The sequence below is a fragment of the Heteronotia binoei genome, chromosome 1 (assembly GCF_032191835.1).
Source record: "Heteronotia binoei isolate CCM8104 ecotype False Entrance Well chromosome 1, APGP_CSIRO_Hbin_v1, whole genome shotgun sequence".
NCBI classification, from domain to species: domain Eukaryota; kingdom Metazoa; phylum Chordata; class Lepidosauria; order Squamata; family Gekkonidae; genus Heteronotia; species Heteronotia binoei.
This window is the reverse complement of record NC_083223.1, coordinates 175,288,568-175,306,523: the sequence shown is the minus strand read 5'-3', so window position 1 is coordinate 175,306,523 and position 17,956 is coordinate 175,288,568. Positions and strand designations below refer to the sequence as shown.

The window sequence follows — 17,956 nt, the reverse complement described above, 5'->3', positions numbered from 1 at the left end:
TTCAAATACATTTCAACACAGGCTCAACAAGTCAAGATATGCTGGCTCCTTCCGGGCATCCTTTTTTCCTTCCCCCATCCCTCCATCATAGATCTCCCAACATCTCATGATCAGACTTAAGCAAAGCTTAAAGGAAGCTGCTGAGTCCTGAAAGCTCGATCAGTCAGGTCATGGCCAAAGCCTCCTTTGTTATCATCTGCTGTCCCCCTCCCCCAACCTGCAATGGCATAGGCTGAGCAGAGCAATCCTAAGTGCTAGAAACCAGCAGAGACAATAAATAGTTTTTAAAAATAGAAACCTACCAAAACCCAAACTAATTTTTAAAAAGCTGAGAACATATCAGTTATACTAAAATCCCTAGTGGTACCCATCAATCAGAAGGCAGCAAGCTGATAACACTCCTGTCTCAGACATACATGGAAGCAGCTATTCAATACACGTTTATGTCAGGCGTTTCTTTAATGTCACCCAGCCCTGAAAGAACACAAAATGGGACACAACATAGGAAACAAAGTGCCTACCACAATTGGGGGGGGGGGGAGAGGGGAGAATATGGCTTGCTCCCTAGGAGTTCTGCAACTACTACCCTCCTAGGGTCTTCACAGTTGGGGGCGGGTTAATTCCCTCTTGCACTCATTCCCTTTTGACAGGTGGACATACAAGGAAAGAAGTCTGACCACTCCAAACATAAACAGCCTTACTTACTAACTTGGCAGAGGAAAACCCATGGACTTTCACAGATGAAGGTTTAAATCCCAGGAAAAAGGGAATTCCCTGAGGAGCAGCTTTTTTCAAGGCAATGAGGGTTAAGACTCTAGGACAGCAACAACAGATTCAACAACTGTACCTATACAGAATGTGTTCCTATCTAAGGGGAAGCTAGGAGTAAACGAAACTCACTTTTTTCCCATTGAGCATTAAGGACTAGTTGTTCTGAAAGAACATAAGCCATAGACACCTTCCCCTTTGCAAGTCACTGATTGACTATGAATGAATAGTTGAACTTGCACAGTTCGTATTCATTTCAGTGGGGGTTGCAAAAGAGGATATCCTGGTGGATATTTGCTTGGCCTCCTTCCCCAGATTTTTTTTTAAAAAAACAAATAAACAAGAAACTCTTGATCACAACCAACAGATTCTCCAGCTTGCCGAATTTCAGACAGGTAGCAGAAAGCACCCCCTTTGCATTTGGGGAATGGAGGGACATGTTGGTATTGTGTGAGTTAGGCATGTGCAAAAGCAATCAACATTCTCACTTGCAGAGTGGGCATAGGGAGGTGTTAACAACATTGATATTTGTCTTCTGAGACAAACAATTTTTAATTGCTGTTGTTTACAACTAGATATACCCATCCTTCACTTTCTTTACAAGTGGATGTGTGGACTCACATGTGTTTGTGTGTGCACCAGGGCTTTTTTTGTAGCAGGAACTCCATTGCATATGAAGCTACACCCCCTGATGCAGCCAATCTTCCTGGAGCTTACAGTAGGCCCTGCACCAAGAGCCCTGTAAGCTCTTGGAGAACTGGCTACATCAGAGGTGTGTGGCCTAATATGCAAAGGAATTCCCGCTACAAAAAAAGCCTTGGTGTGCACAGATATGTTTGATGTTATCTACCAGACTGATTTAATCCTCATTTTGAGGGATTTTCTAAGCAAACAACATAGTGTAAGTGCACAGCATTCTGTGGAAAAGAAGTTTAATCTATTACTACCCTGCATAGTTAATATGGAAAAAGAACTTAAGTTTTTTTTCTAAGTCAGGTGGGCCCCACGGTTTGTCTGGAATAGCATGGTTAAAATTCCACAGAAACAAGACAAAGCCTTTATTCCTCCATCACTCTCATTCCCATTCTGATCCACAGCTTCACATCATAAGACATTGATGACTGAGAATTCCTTCCTAGTAGCACTTTTTAAGACAAAGATGGTTGTTACTTTTCCTGTTAAAACACTTTTGCCATTATGACACTTTTGCCACCTCTGAGGTATGGATCAGCAGCAGGTCCTTGCAGCACTTTAGCCATAGCATGATTCCCGAGGGTTGGAAGCTGCAGCAGGCAACCCTCCAGGAAGAACTGCAAGGCAGGACACAGACATAGAGATCTAGATGAATTCTAGAGCATCTCCCACAATATCATGATGTCATGAAGTTACCTTGCTCACTCACACAATGTCAGCATGGCCCTCCATTCCCCCAGTTTTTCTCCCTCCAGCCTTGGAAGTGTTGGCAGGCAACGGGGGTAAGTCTAATGCTACTTATGCTACAACAACAACAACAACAATTTTTATTTGTATCCTGCCCTCCCCACCGGAGCAGGCTCAGGGCGGCTAACAACATGATTCATACATTAATTATCCAAAATTGAATAAAACTACGTTTAACAGTTTAATTACAATTCTGATTAAATTTTTAAAATTAATAAAATGTACTAGTGCTATGTTTACTTTTATGATGGCGGTTTTTTTGACAATTTCCTTCTTCGTTAGCGAAAGCCAATTGGAAGAGGATGGTCTTGCAGGCCCTGCGGAACTGTTCAAGGTCCCGCAGGGCCCGCATTTCCTCTGGAAGTTGGTTCCATAGGCTTGGAGCCATAGAAGAGAAAGCCGGGTTACGGGTGCTTTGCAGCGTAATGCTAATGCTATACTCAGGGCTTTTTTTGTAGCAGGAACTCCTTTGCATATTAGGCCACACAGCCCAAGAACTTACAGTAGGCCTTGTAAGAAGACCCCTGTAAGCTCTTGGAGGATTGGCTACATCAGGGGTGTGTGGCCTAATAATCAAAGGAATTCCTGCTATGAAAAAAGCCCTGGTATGCTTGAGTTCTTTCTGTTGGTTCCAGACCTCTAAAATTCTAATGGGTTGGTTGCTGAATGTCTCATTTTATTGACTGTATTAGGGGTGTGCATTCAGCTCTGTTCAAGCCAAAAAATAGTTGGAAAATACTTTATTGGTATCTATTTGCTATTCTTTCAGCCAGATATAGAAGGGCTATCAATCATAGCCAATCCTGGATAATCCCGAAAAAAATTGGGAGGGTAACTGGATAGCCGCATCCCCTTTAAATGTCATTCTGGGGGAAGCTACAGCTTCATGGATGCATAAAGGGACCATTTTAAATGTCTTTGACTTCATTACAGCTATGGGGACCATTATAGTTAATTATCCTCATAGGCTACAATGGGAAATCTATCTGGGATAATGTGGTGGTCTGGGAGGCGCTTATTTTTAGGTAGAGGCACCAAATTTTCAGTGTAGCCTCTTTACTCGAAAGACCTCCCCAAGTTTCAAATAGATTGGACCAGGGATTCCAATTCTATGGACCCCCAAAGAAGGTATCAGGGGCAATCCTGGATTTGGTCCTAAGTAATGCCCAAGACCTGGTGAGAGATGTAAAAGTGATTGCACTGCTTGGGAGCAGTGACCATAATGTTATTGATTTCACCATTTGTATAAATAGAGAGTTGCCCCAAAAGACCAACACAACCACTTTTAATTTTAAAAGGGGTAAATTCTCTGAGATTAGGAGACATGTGAAGAGGAAACTGAAAGCAAAGGTAAATATGGTCAAAACCCTTGGGGAAGCTTGGAGGCTATTTAAAACTACAATTCTAGAAGCTTAGATAAAATATATACCACAAGTCAGGAAAGGCGCAAATAGGTATATAAAAAAGCCTGCATGGTTAACAAACAAAGTAATGGAAGCTGTAAAAGGTAAGAAGGATTCCTTTAAGCAGTGGAAAGCTAGTCCAAGTGAAGTTAATAAAAGGGAACACAGGCTGTGGCAAATCAAATGCAAGACTGTGATCAGGCAGGCAAAAAACATAATGATCAATAATAAAAATTACTTTAAATACATTAGAAGCAGGAAACCAGCCAGAGAGGCAGTGGGGCCCTTGGATGACCAAGGGGTAAAAGGATTACTAAAGGAGGATAGGGAAATGGCTGAGAAGCTGAATGCATTTTTTTTGCCTCCATCTTCACTGTGAAAGATGAGAAGTGTTTGCCCACCCCAGAACTGCTAATTTTGGGATGGGTGTTGAAGGACCTGAGTCAGATTGAGGTGATTAGAGAGGAGGTCCTACAACTGATAGACAATTTAAAAACTAATAAGTTACCAGGCCCGAATGGCATACATCCAAGAGTTCTGAAAGAACTCAAAGGTGAAATTGTGGATCTCCTGAAAAAATATGTAATCTTTCATTGAAATCTGCCTCTGTTCCTGAGGACTGGAAGGTAGCAAATGTCACCCCCATCTTTAAAAAGGGTTCCAGAGGAGATCCGGGAAATTACAGGTCAGTCAGTCCGATTTCAATACCGGGAATGTTGGTGGAAACCATTATCAAAGAGAGAATGAGTAGGCACATTGATGAACACAAGTTATTGAGGAAGACTCAGCATGGGTTCTGTAAGGGAAGATCTTGTCTCACTAACCTGCTAGAGTTCTTTGAGGGGGTGAACAAAGGGGACCCAATAGATGTTTTTTACCTTGACTTCCAGAAAACTTTTGATAAAGTTCCTCATCAAAGGCTCCTTAGCAAGCTCAAGAGTCATGGAGTAAAAGGACAAGTCCTCTTGTGGATCAAAAATAGGCTAATTAATAGGAAACAGAGAGTGAGTATAAATGGGCAATTTTCGCAGTGGAGGACGGTAAGCAGTGGGATGCTGGAGGGCTCAGTACTGGGTCCCATGCTCTTTAACGTGTTCATTAATGATTTGGAGTTGGGAGTAAGCAGTGAAGTGTCTAAGTTTGCAGATGACACTAAATTGTTCAGGGTGGTGAGAATCAGAGAGGATTGTTAGGCACTCCAAAGGGATCTGTTGAGGCTGGGTGAGTGGGCGTCAACGTGGCAGATGAGGTTCAGTGTGGCCAAGTGCAAAGTAATGTACATTGGGGCCAAAAATCCTAACTATAAATACAACTTGATGGGGTGTGAACTGGCGGAGACTGACGAAGAGAGAGATCTTGGGGTCGTGGTAGATAACGCACTGAAAATGTTGAGACAATGTTCGACTGCAATAAAAAAGGCCGACGCCATGCTGGAAATTATTAGGAAGGGAATTGAAAACAAATCAGCTAGTATCATAATGCCCCTGTATAAATCGATTGTGCGGCCTCATTTGGAGAACTGTATTGGTACACAGTGCTGGAAACGGAGAAGCAGGACTGACCTTCTATAGTCCGTCCAGCTGGATTTGTATTGCAACCTTGTGTGCTTGTAATATTTATATTGTTTATTATATAAGATTATACGCTGTTACAATTTATTACACACTTAACTTGCAACATAGTATTGGGTGATGTTTCAACCTTACTCCTTGTGTAATTTTTTTTGTACTTTATGGTCTAGAGGCTGGCAACCCTACCCTACAGGATAACAAGAGCAAAACCCACATTTTCTTTCTCTGTCTTTTAAAATCAGGTGTACATTATGAACAAGGCATGGGTGAGCCATTAAAAATTAATAATATCTGGCTAAAGGGCACCATTCAGTACATGTTAGTCTCATGATTCAGTCAAGAATGGCAAAAACCATGCCTTGGTTGGGAATGGTATTGAATCTTTTTATTGTTCATCTGCCTGTGAAATTCCATCTTTCAAGTCATGAGACTATCTCCTAGTTAGGCACAAGACAAAACATACACTTGAAATGAAGAAACCAGAATGGCTCTGTTATCTATCAGCTGAAACTCATCAGCTGGGATACAAAGAGCTGTCTAAGGTGCAGCCAAGGGCTTGCACATGCCCAGAGGTATTTTGTGACTTTTCCCATGTGAACAGCAGAACTGTGCGACAAAATCTGCTTTTGAAACCACTTGACACAATGCTCAGAAAGCTGCTGTTTTAGAAACACAAATACAAATAAGACACCTCAAACATGCAGAAATATTTAGATCACACCTAATATTTATATGTTGGCTTCTATTAAAAAGCACCTTTTTCTTCAACTTGCCTAAGAAGACAGGATGCAGACATACTAGTCACGTATTTATTTTGTTCTAAAAAAATAAAAATTGCACAACAATGCAAGAAGCTATAGATGAGGGGTGTCAAATGTCCAGCCCACAGGCTACAACTGGCCCTCCCAGGACTTTAATCAGGCATGTGGGGCTCTTTTCTCCCCTTTCTCCCCCTCCTGTCCTCCCCCTTTGAAGCTCCAAGGCTGATGAAGTTCCCTGCTCTTTCTGCCTTGTTTTTTCCAGCTGCAGCAAGAAGCAAAGCTGCAAAGAAATTGCAGAGTGGATTTTCCATTAAGGTCTCTGTGCTCAGATAGATAGGGCCTATAGACCTTAATGGAAAACCCATCCCACATTTTCCTTGAAATTCTGTCTGTGCTGCAATGTGTTTCAATGGAATGCAGATCAGCCTTCCTAAAGCCAGCTGAAGCCTATGCTTCCTGGAGTTGTGTCCTTGCAAATAAAGGGTTTATACTTTGAGCCAGCATGTGTCTGCTGAATTAATAGGGTTGCCAAGTCCAATTCAAGAAATATCTGGGGACTTTGGGGGTGGAGCCAGGAGGCTTTGGGGGTGGAACCAGGAGACATTGGAGGCGGAGCCAGGAGCAAGGGTGTGACAAGCATAATTGAACTTCAAGAGAGTTCTGGCCATCACATTTAAAGGGACCACACATCTTTTAAATCCCTTCCCTCCATAGGAAATAATGAAGGATAGGGGCACCTTCTTTTGGGGCTCATAGAATTTGACCCCCTGGTCCAATATTTTTGAAACTTGGGGGGTATTTTGGGGAGAGATACTGGATGCTATGCTGCAAATCTGGTGCCTCTACCTAAAACAAACAGCCCCCCCAGAGCCTCAGATACCCACAGATCAATTCTCCATTATTTCCTATGAGAATAACTCTCCATAGGGAATAATAGAGTTCCCTCCCCTCCCCCCACTTTCTGTCTCTCACTCTCACACACGCTTAACTGTCTCTGGTGCAAGTGGGCAGCCCTGTTGGTCTGAAGCAGTAGAACAAAGCAGGAGTCTCTGGTGCCTCCACAACCAGGTCTGGAAAGTAAAGGGGCTACGCTGCTCTTTTACGCACACACTCACTTGTCCAAAACGAAAGCAAAACAAACAGAGGGGCTGCACTCGGAGGTCTGCTGTTGCTAACCCTTCCCCATGAAGTACTTCCTGCTCCAATCTAAAGGCACACACACATTTTAAAACCGGACCTGTTTGTAGGTCCTGCCCAAGATCTAGAGGTACATGGTGGGTGTGGGGGAGGGACTTTCCCCGCCGGCCAGCTGGCTGAGGGCAGGGGGAAGCTTGTAAAACCTGGGAATCCCCCGCTGGGACCTGGGGATTGGGAAGCTTATGAATGAACCTTAGAACTGGTGCCTAGTGGGTACTCTAACCTGGGAATCTACAGTCAAAGGTGGATATTATGCTGGAGAGACATTGCCAATCTGAATAGAGCTGGGGGGGCGGGAAGGAGAAGCTTGAAATGCCATTTCATTGTTTTCCCAGGCTCAGAGTATTTTATATTTTTAGTTTCTGCTGTGATCCTTGTTTGTTATCTTGATGTCATTTTAAAAACTGCCAAATCCCGCTATTCCTCTACCTTTCCATTTGAAACAGAGGCTGATTCCACACTAACCTTGCTCCGTGCCAGGCTTCCGTTTCTCTCTGGAATCCCCCGCTGGGACCTGGGGATTGGGAAGCCTATGAATGAACCTTAGAACTGGTGCCTAGTGGGTACTCTAACCTGGGAACCCACAATCAAAGGGGGATATTATGCTGGAGAGACATTGCCAATCTGAGTAGAGCTGGGGGGGGGGGCAGGAAGGAGAAGCTTGAAATGCCATTTCATTGTTTTCCCAGGCTCAGAGTATTTTATATTTTTAGTTTCTGCTGTGAACTTTATAAAGGACACAGACTAACACAATTAAAATATTATTTTTAACTTAAAATACAAACATGCTTAAAACTCTTGCAATATTTTGGTCGTTTTCGCACTCACCTCCAGCCGGCGCGACCCCCCTCTTCACCGCGCAGGATCTGCGCGGATTTCGCACTAAATGCCGTGGAGCAGCCTTTTGTGCCGGAAACTCCCGGCGCAAAAGCCGCTCAAACGTAAATCGCCAAAAAGCAGTTTGGCGTTTGCGCGGCTTTTGCGAAGGGAGTTTCTGGCGCAAAAGGCTGCTCCGCTGCATTTAGTGCGAAATTCGCGCAGATCCTGCGCCGTGAAGAGGGGGGTCGCGCCGGCTGGAGGTGAGTGCGAAAACGACCTTTGACTGATTCCGCACTAACCTTGCTCCATGCCAGGCTTCCATTTTTCTCTGGAGCAAGCTAGTGATTTTGCACCAGCTGTTCCACAACGTCATTTTGCACGGGAAAAACCTATGATTTGCTGTGCTGCAGTGTAAACTGAAAAAACAGGTTTAAGTTGTGGCATGGCAAATTGTGGGGTTTTCCTGTGCAAAATGGCTGTGTGGAGCAGCTGGTGCGAAATCACTAGCTTGCTCCAGAGAAAAACAGAAGCCTGGCATGGAGCAAGGTTAGTGCGGAATCAGCCAAAATATTGCAAGAGTTTTAAGCATGTTTGTATTTTAAGTTTAAAATAATATTTTTAATTGTGTTTGTCTGTGTCCTTTATAAAGTTCATATCTCCACTATCTCACATTACATTTTATGACATGCATGGCCCACACCCAAAAAGTCCCATTTGAGTCGGATCTGACCCTCCTAACAAATAAGTTTGACACCCCTGCATAGATCTAATAACAATTATTGGCCATGATAGATAAATGAAGCCTTCGTGTTCAGATGAATTTCAGCAGCAAGGGAAATATTTTGTCTTCACTCTTTGTGCATGTGAGTTTCCCTGAAGGGTCTGGGTGGCTACTTTTTGAAACAGAATGGTAGACAAGACAAACCTTTTGTCCATTCCAGAAGGGATTGTTTTGACTGTATAAATTATTCAGTCTTTTAATTCTGCTATCAGACACTGGGAAAGCTGTCATGCATATGTAACAATATTTGGAAAAAAGCCTTTCAATTTTAATGTACCATCAATAATGTCCAGTCTCTGTGGATCTTCTCCTTAAATATGTACTGAATAATAAAAAGCTTTCCTACCTTTAGCTTTAAGAGAGATTTTCAGTAAGCCTTCAACAAAAAGCTTTTCATGATTAAACCAATAAAGCAAACTCTGATAAAGAAAAAATAGAATTGAGAGGATGTATTTCTGCAAAAACAGTAGGGATCTAACAGAAGCAGAAGAGATCAGGAAGATGTGGCAAGAATACACAGAAGAATTATACAAGAAGGATCTCAATGTCCTTGACAACCATGACAGTGAAATCGCTGACTCACTTGAGCCAAACATTCTGGAGTGTGAAGTCAAATGGGGCTTAGAAAGCATTACTAACAACAAAGCGAGCGGAGATGACGGTATCCCAATTGAGCTTTTCAAAGTCCTAAAAGATGATGCTGTTAAAGTGATGCACACATTATGTCAACAAATTTGGAAAATGTAATAGTAGCCATGGGATTGGAAAAGATCAGTTTATATTCCAATCCCAAAGAAGAGTAATGCCAAGGAATGTTCAAACTATCGCACCATTGCACTCATCTCACATGCCAGCAACGTCATGTTAAAGATCCTACAAGCTAGGCTTCAGCAGTATCTAGATCGGGAACTATCAGAAGTTCAAGCTGGATTTTGGAGAGGTAGAGGAACTAGAGATAAAATTGTCAACATTCAATGGATTATGGAGAAAGCACAGGAGTATCAGAAAAATGTCTATTTCTGTTTCATTGACTATGCTAAAGTCTTTGATTGTGTGGGTCACAACAAATTGTGGCAAGTCCTTAAAGAGATGGGAGTACCAGACCACCTCACATGTCTCCTGAGAAACTGTCAGAACGCGATATGGAACAACTGATTGGTTTAGAATAGGAAAAGGAGTTCGACAAGGATGTCACCCTGCTTATTTAATTTATATGCAGAGTATATCATGCAGAATGCTGGCCTGAATGAAGCACAATCCAGAATTAAGATTGCTGGGAAAAACATCAACATCCTCAGATATGCAGATGACACCACTCTAATGGCAGAAAGTGAGGAGGACCTAAAGAACCTCTTGTTGAGGGTGAAAGAGGAAAGCACAAAAGTAGGCTTGAAACTCAACATCAAAATAACTAAGATCATGGCATCTGGCCCCATCACACCTTGGCAAATAGAAGGGGGAAGATATGGAAGTAGTGACAGACTTCACATTACTGAGATCCAAGATCACTGTAGATGGTGACTGTAGCCAGGAAATTAAAAGACGCTTGCTCCTTGGGAGGACAGCTATGGCGAACCTGGGCAGTATAATAAAAAGTAGAGACATCACCCTGCCAACAAAAGTCTGTATAGTCAAAGCAATGGTATTCCCAGCAGTAATGTATGGCTGTGAGAGCTGGACCATAAGGAAGGCCAAGCGCAGAAGAATAGATGCTTTTGAGCTGTGGTGCTGGAGAAGGATCTTGAGAGTCCTTTGGCCTGCAAAAAGATCAAATCAGTCAGTCCTAAGGGAAATCAACCCAGACTGTTCCCTGGAAGGTCAGATGCTGAAGCTGAAGCTCAAATACTTTGGCCACCAAATGAGAAGGGAGCACTCACTGGAGAAGACCCTGATGCTGGGAAAGACAGAAGGCAAAAGAAGAAGGGGATGGCAAAAGATGAGATGGCTGGACAGCGTTACTGATGTAACAAACATGAATTTGAGCAGACTTCAGAGGATGGTGGAAGACAGGAGGGCCTGGCACGACTTTGTCCATGGGGTCGCAAAGAGTCAGACTCGACTGTGCAACTGAACAACAACAATTTCTACAGTTGACGAAGAATTTTTAAGGATTATTTTATAGGGAAAAGACAATAATCCTTAAACAAGTTTAAAAAACAACGTATAGGCTTATTACCTGCAGTCCATCCAGCATGAGAAATATGGACACATCTATGTGCTTGTAATGTTCTGGACCTGGACAATAGGCCATGCTTGTGAGGCAGAATTTGTCATTTTAGCCTCCATTGTTTACTCTGTAATTTTAGATCTCACATATTTTATTGGTTTTAACTGTTGATTGTCTTCTTTTATGATGTAACCTGCCCTGAGCCTGTTCTACGGAAAGGGCGAGCTAAAAATTGAATAAAATAAAATAAATAAAATAAAGAATCACTGCCTGGATGTGCCCTCTCACCACCATCACATGCGAGTAAAAATTCTTTCACACTTGCTGAGTTAATGTCTAACTATAACTACTTTTTGGAATGAACAAAAGGTAATAGAATATTTTGATACACTTACAGCATATCAGCAACTTAAACATATCCAGCAGCACCTATATGGATTATGGAGGGATAAAAGCAACACAGTGCCCTGATGTGTTGTACCCGTTCACATGTATTTACATCTGTATGCAGTACAATCGAGACACATTCTGTCTCACAGAAAGCTATGGGAGCAGAACAGAATGTGAGAGCTGTCATGCAGAGATGTGCAGAGGTTATTGTGGATAAGTTTTAGCAGACAACCTAACACCTGCTGGGTAGTAGAATTCTTGCAAAGAACTCTGGGCTATGGACCCTGGTCATTTCCATTGTATGTCCTTAATGAAGTGTATATACTTAAAGTAGTTGCCCATGAAATGATTCAATGGGGGATAAGCTTTAGTGAGCCAGAGGGGATTTCATCAGGTGAATACTTGGGATGATTTAACAAAGATTAGTTAGCTATTGAGTGATTCTGAACTTGCACAGTATATATATCAGTGGACCATTGGAATATATTTAAAACAGGTAATCTGTTTGCAGAACACTATGTCCTCCACTTTGCTACAATCTGTTCCTCCCTCTTCTGAAATCTAAAATGCCCTGATTGATACCTTGTTTTCCAGAACTCAGGTTTAAGAGCTGTATCTACTTATTTATGTTACAGTTCAGCAATAAATAAATAAAGTAATAAATAATAAGGAAATAAAATAAAAATGCACAAAGAACACTTACCTCATCATGTACCTATGTGATCTCCCTTTTCCCATCCAGTTGGTCTCTGCTGAGGGGCTCCTTCATTCCATCACTCTTCACATTCAAGGCCTACTTTTGATAATTTCTGAAGGGAAAAAAACAGGGCATTGTGCTTAGTTCACAATCTTGGCAACAATGGCAGGGCTTGTGAGGTTTGAAGCTCAATTCTTTCCAAATTGTTTGGTGAAATGGCAGCCCCACTTCCACCTATTCTTTCCTGACTTGTCTTCCTGCCTCCAGAAGAGCTTTTTCCGTTTCTTATGCTATAAATAGGGCTTCCACAATACAACCTAGAGCAGCAAAGGCATCAGGAAATGCAAGGAAAGCAATGAGGTGACCTTCCCCATGTTTGTCATGATACAAAATGAAACATTCAGACAACTCATGTAACATTCTTACCACAAGAAGTACAATTTCATTGGTGCCATATGGAATTTCTTCTTCCTGGATCTTCCAGTCAAGTTTCATTAACAGCACTGTGAGTGCCTCAGTGTAAAGAAACTAAAAGTCTACTTTAATTGCCTGATTTCCCGTCACAAGATTTGGGATTTCTGTATATGAATTTAACAGTTTACAGTGCAGATTTCCAGAGGAGCCTTGGGTTTTTTGAGAACTCAATTTTTATACTGAAAATGTAAAATTTCTGGAAATTTTGAAGCCATGGAAAAGAAACAGGGTTTCCTGATTTTTCTTATGGAAATTTTGGGGAACATTTAAGTATATGTAATACTTAGTGACAGACCTCACATTTCTGGGATCCAAGATCACTGCAGATGGTGACTGTAGCCATAAAATTAAAAGATGTTTGCTCCTTGGAAGGACAGCTACGGCAAACCTGGGCAGTATAATAAAAAGTAGAGACATCACCCTGCCAACAAAAGTTTGTATAGTCAAAGCGATGGTATTCCCAGTAGTAATGTATGGCTGTGAGAGCTGGACCATGAGGAAGGCAGAGCACAGAAGAATAGATGCTTTTGAGATGTGGTGCTGGAGAAGAATCTTGAGAGTCCCTTGGACTGCAAGAAGATCAAATCTGTCAGTCCTAAGGGAAATTAACCCTGACTGTTCCCTGGAAGGTCAGATGCTGAAGCTGAAGCTCAAATACTTTGGCCACCAAATGAGAAGGGAACACTCACTGGAGAAGATCCTGATGCTGGAAAAGACAGAAGGCAAAAGAAGAAGGGGATGGCAAAAGACGAGATGGCTGGACAGCGTTACTGATATAACCAATATGAATTCGAGCAGACTTCGGAGGATGGTGGAAGAAAGGAGGGCCTGGCATGACTTTGTCCATGGGGTCGCAAAGAGTCAGACTCGACTGTGCGACTGAACAACAACAAAAACATTTAGTGTCCTATCAAACATAACAAATATTACTGCTTCAGCCATATAAATGCATTGTTTATAATTTACGAAGCATATCAAATTACAATATTTGTCATATTTATGGAATTTAAGTTATGAATGCCTTAGATTTGTACAAGCAAAATTGCAAATATACCTGATACTTGAGAGAAAACTGCAAGCTGATGCTCCCCATGTTATTTTAGTACATCTTTCGTTTTTTAAACGTAAGTATTGCCATCCCTCACAGAGATATGCTTTTTTCCTTATAGCTCCACAAGGAATGAAGCTAGAGACTTTTTGTTGTGTTGTTTAAGTGAAAGCTAGGAATTCAGAATTCAGAAAGCCTACTGTTACAACACTCTAGTTATATATCAATATTTTAGTTTTTAAAAAAACAACACCACTTGTCTTGGGTGGGGGAAGACCATGACAGTCCTACTGTTGAAATGTGGGGCTGGAGGCCCTGACCTGGATAGCCCAGAAAAGTCTGATCTCATCAGATCTTGTAAGCTAAGCAGGGTTGACTCTGGCAAGTACTTGGATGGGAGACCTCCTTGAAATACCAGAGCCAGGAAGTGAGGGTAGGCTTTATTCAGCCACCTCTCTGAATATCCTCTATGTTCTCAGTAGGGGTCAGTCACCAGAGGTCACCATGACTTCCAGGTGCATACATACACTCACACACACATACACTCACACACTCATGAGTATACACACATACACTCACACACACATGCACATAAAAATTCAAAAATATCAAAAGAAAAAAGAAACATGGGCTAGAGGTAGGGTTGCCAGGTCCAATTCAAGAAATATCTGGGGACTTTGTGGGTGGAGCCAGGAGACTTTGGGAGTGGAGCTGGGAGCAAGGGTGTGACAAGCACAACTGAACTCCAAAGGGAGTTCTGGCCATCACATTTAAAGGGACCACACTCCTTTTAAACACCTTCCATCCATTTGGAAATAATGCATAGGGGCACCTCCTTTGGGGGCTTATAGAATTGGTCCCCCTAATCCAGGGGTGTCAAACCTGTAGCCTAGGGGCCAAATCAGGCCCCTGTAGGGCTCCTATCAGGCCCACGAGCAACTCACTGTCGTCTGCTTCCTTCTCCCTCTCTTGCTTCCTTCTGTGTCACAATATGCTTTGCCAGGCTTGCTCAGTCGCACAGGAGCTACAGAACAAAGATCCTCCCTTGGGGAGGAAGTGGGGGAAGGAGAGCTTGCTTTGCCAGGCTCTCTCAATTGTACAGAAGAGCTACTGAGTGAAGCCTCTCTTCCTTCTGTTGGCTGAGGCTCAGCAAGCCAGTGAGGTGGATGAGGCTGAGCAGGGCTTTTTTGTAGAAATAACCCAGCAGGAACTCATTTGCATATTAGGCCACACCCCTGACACCAAGCCAGTTGGAACCGCGTTCCTGTGCGCTCCTGCTCCAAAAAAGCCCTGAGGCTGAGTGTGTATTTCTGTATCCTTTATAAATTTGTATCTCCTTGACCTGGCATTACATTTTATGGCATACGTGGCCCGGCCTGACATGGTCAAGATCTGGCCCTTATAGCAAATGACTTTGACACCCCTGCCTTAATCCAATCTTTTTGAAAGTTTGTTTTGAGGAGAGGTGCCAGATGCTAAGCTGAAAATTTGGTGCATCGACCTAAAAAAACACCCTCCAGAGCTCCAGATACCCATGGATCAATTCTCAGTTATACCCTATGGGAATCAGTCTCTATAGGGCACAATGGAGTGCCCATCAGACATCCCCCTCCCTAGCTTTCTGAGAACCCTGAGGACATCCCAGGAGGAGCCAGCTTCATGATTCATCAGGTTTAGAGAAGTTCTGTGAAATGCACAAGCACTGAATGATACCCCGACTTATATGTCCGACGAAGCTCTACAGTGAAACGGTCAGTTCCAGCCTGCAACCCTGTCAACAGAGTTCCAATTAGCAGGGTTCTTACCTTTGCTCCACTGGTGTAAGGAGAAGGGATTTATTTCCCATTGAAAATCTGCAAGAACACAGTGGATTTTGGATATTTAGAAATGGACTATAGTTTCCAATTTTAGCGGCTTTTTTGACGGGTCTAGTATTTATATATGAATAGCATTTTTGCACAATTTGAATGTATGAAATTTTTGTCTTAAAGATGTAATTCAGCTATTTATAAATTTATCTTTATCTATGTTCATTTGCCAGTAATATAGGTGTGTTGTTTCTCAGTATTGTTCTCTTGTTCTGCACACAGCTTCCTCTTAGTGGGTTTGTGTGCCAACTGGGGATTGGCAACCTTAGCTGGAGGTGGGTGGGTGTGGGCAGGACAAAGGAAGCCAACTGAAACATTACACATGAGGAAAAAGGCAACTCAAAATCAGCTTCTAGCAAAAGATTGGGAAGAAAGTGGTCAAAAACCCAGGGGGGAAACAAAACAAAAAAGAAGTGAAAACTAAAGGCACAAGACGGCTTCCGGGATTAGGGAAATGGCGAGCTGACCTCTCTCTTTAACGCGGACAGACTGAAGCCTCTGTTCGGGGTAGGAAAAGGCTCCTTCTGGCCTTCTACCTACATCTCTCAGCTAAAGATTTATCCAAGATACGCACAAGACCTCAGAGGGGGTTTACTTTGGCTGATAGACAGCTGCGTTGGGGGCTCTTCTGAGGCTTTGAGGGGCCCCTGGAGAAGAGTGGCGTTTTTATCATCTACAGAGGCTTTCAGAGCCATTCAATTGGAATAAGCTTGGAAAGATCCTAATCTTCTTTGGGACTGGTGAACATCTGATAGCTGGAAAGATCGATGTTAAGCTGGATATCTGTGGAGAGGTACTGATTACAGTCTTTCACTCCAGAACTTTTTTAAAGCAAACAAAATAAATTTGGAAGGTGGGAAGGAGTGATTTAGAGAGAGGGGAAGAAGAAAAGAAAGATTAAATTTTGGACTTTGTTAAAATAAGGATAATGCTAAAAACTGGGAAAGAAGTTATTGTTTGGATTACTTGCAGTTATTGAAGAATGTACCATCGTCACAGCTTTGCATTCCCTACAAGCAAAATAGGAAGTACGTCAAAGATTGTGTGATTTGGATAGGCTTCCCAACCAGGGGCGTAGCTAGGGCTTTGGGGGCCTGGGGCCCAAGATTTATGTGGGTCCCCCTATGTGTGTGCATGCCGCCAGAAAAAGGATATGATGTCACTTCCAGTGATGTCACTTCCGCAGGATGGCCACCACTTGCGAGGGAGCCCTGCTGGAAACAGGAAGTGATGGAGGTGGAGGTGGAAAGAAAGCAACTTCAACTTTAAATGTGTTCTCCGAGCTGGCCGATGGGGGGGGGCTTTAAGAGCCACGCAATGTGTGCGAAAGAGCCAACATATCGTATATATGTTTTAAACACCTGCAACGATGAAGGTTCCAGACCAAAATCCCGGCAGACTTGCACAATGGCAGATCTACCGGCTGGCTGCGCCGGCGGGGCCAGAGAGACTGGCTCCACGGTCGGGAGGCACCGGCGCCATGGCCACCCCCGCCCCGGCTCCCGCTCTATGACCTTGGCGGCCGGCAGCAGCGCAGGCCCCTTGCGCGCTGCGTGGAGTGCAGCAGCGCGCTCCCCGGGCTGCCTCGCCAGAGGCAAGGACCAGCTCGCCCTAGCAACTGGAGGCGCCTCCTCGTGGCGCGCAGGGCAGGGAGGCCCTTGGGCTCGCAGGTGGGCGGAGAGAGCCCCCCTGTTGGAGTGGCGCAGCATGGCCCCGGTAGCCACCCGCCTCGGCCCTGGCTGCCTCCGGCGCTAGGCAGCGGCGGCGCCCAGCTCCTCTCCTCGCCTATGATCGCCAGCATGAACGTGGCACTCCAGTGCATTACACAATGTCCCATTATCTATCTATCTGTCTCTCTCACTCTCTCTATCACTCACTCTCTCACTCACACGCACACATCTAAACTGAAAAGACCAAAATGGTGCAGTCTTTTCTAGTAGGGAAAACTCTTTGGCTTAGGTGGGAAAAATGGACCTAGTACTGGGTTCTTTTTGAAAGGGAAACAATCTTCCTTTTTTGCAATGGCCAGGACTTCCTTCCGTCCAGAACATTTGATGTGGCTAGGGAAAGCTGACCCTCCCTTCCCTCTAACTCCATTCCAGCCTCTCTTTGGCTTCCTCTTCCCCCATTTTTTCCGTCCGGGGTGAAGGGGGAATTGACCCTGTCACTGCCGGGTAGGCATGAATCAAAGAGATTCAAAGAGCCGGTGGGAAGGGTAGCCTGACCCTTCCTACTGGGCGGCGTGCCCTGCCCCCCACTCGGTTGCCCCTGCTAAAGCTCAGCCATGTAATAGGCTTCTAATGAAGCGGGAGAGAGGGGGGGGAGGAGGGCTAGAAGCGCGATCTGTTTGGTTTAAAGTCACACCTCCGGGAGGTTTCCTTCACTACCGGGTTGGGAGAGGGAAAGGGAGAATACGAGCATACGGTTTGTGTGTGTGTGTGTGCAGGGGACTAATGTTTCGATCGGTTCACAGGGAGAGAGGAGTCACAGATCATCTCGGTAGCAACGTGAGTGCGGCGGCGGGGACGCCAGGCAGCCGGCTTCTGAGGGGCCCCTTGACATTGCCAAGGGG

At 43.8% G+C, this 17,956-nt stretch overlaps 1 protein-coding gene across 1 annotated transcript in view; it reads right to left on the bottom strand.

Annotated features, from left to right (window-relative positions):
- The window catches only part of RASGRP3 (RAS guanyl releasing protein 3), a 75,618-nt gene extending 63,351 nt beyond the window's left edge, over positions 1-12,267 (bottom strand). The window contains exon 1 of the mRNA XM_060244376.1: positions 12,001-12,267. The gene's annotated coding sequence lies outside the window, so the exon portion shown is untranslated. The remainder of the gene's footprint in view (positions 1-12,000) is intronic.
- Positions 12,268-17,956: the final 5,689 nt, after the last annotated feature.